Below are 476 nucleotides of genomic sequence, written 5' to 3' on the forward strand. Positions count from 1 at the left end.
AAATCCGAGCACATCACCCCAGTTCTGATGTCACTACATTGGTCACCTGTGTCATTTAGAATTGACTTTAAAATACTACTGATAGTTTACTAAGCCTTAAATAATCTGCTCCATTTTATATTTCAGAATGTCTTTCACTTTACACTCCAAATCATAACCTTAGATCTTCAAATGAGTGTCTGCTTATAATTCTAAAAGCTAAACTTAAAAGAAGTGATGAGGTGGCCTTCTGCTGTTATGCACCTAAAATCTGAAATAGCTGACCGATAGAAATTCGCCAGGCTGATACAGTGGAGCACTTTAAAACACTGCTAAAACACATTACTGTAACATGGCTTTCTCATGGCTTCATTTTATTGTAATCTTGATATTCTGAATATGCATTGATTTATCATTTTTATCATGGCTCTGCAATCCATACTAACCCCTACTTTCTCTGCTGTTCTCTTTCTGGTTTTCTGTCGTGGTGATGATTT

The sequence above is a fragment of the Polypterus senegalus genome, chromosome 8 (assembly GCF_016835505.1).
Source record: "Polypterus senegalus isolate Bchr_013 chromosome 8, ASM1683550v1, whole genome shotgun sequence".
Lineage (NCBI taxonomy): Eukaryota > Metazoa > Chordata > Cladistia > Polypteriformes > Polypteridae > Polypterus > Polypterus senegalus.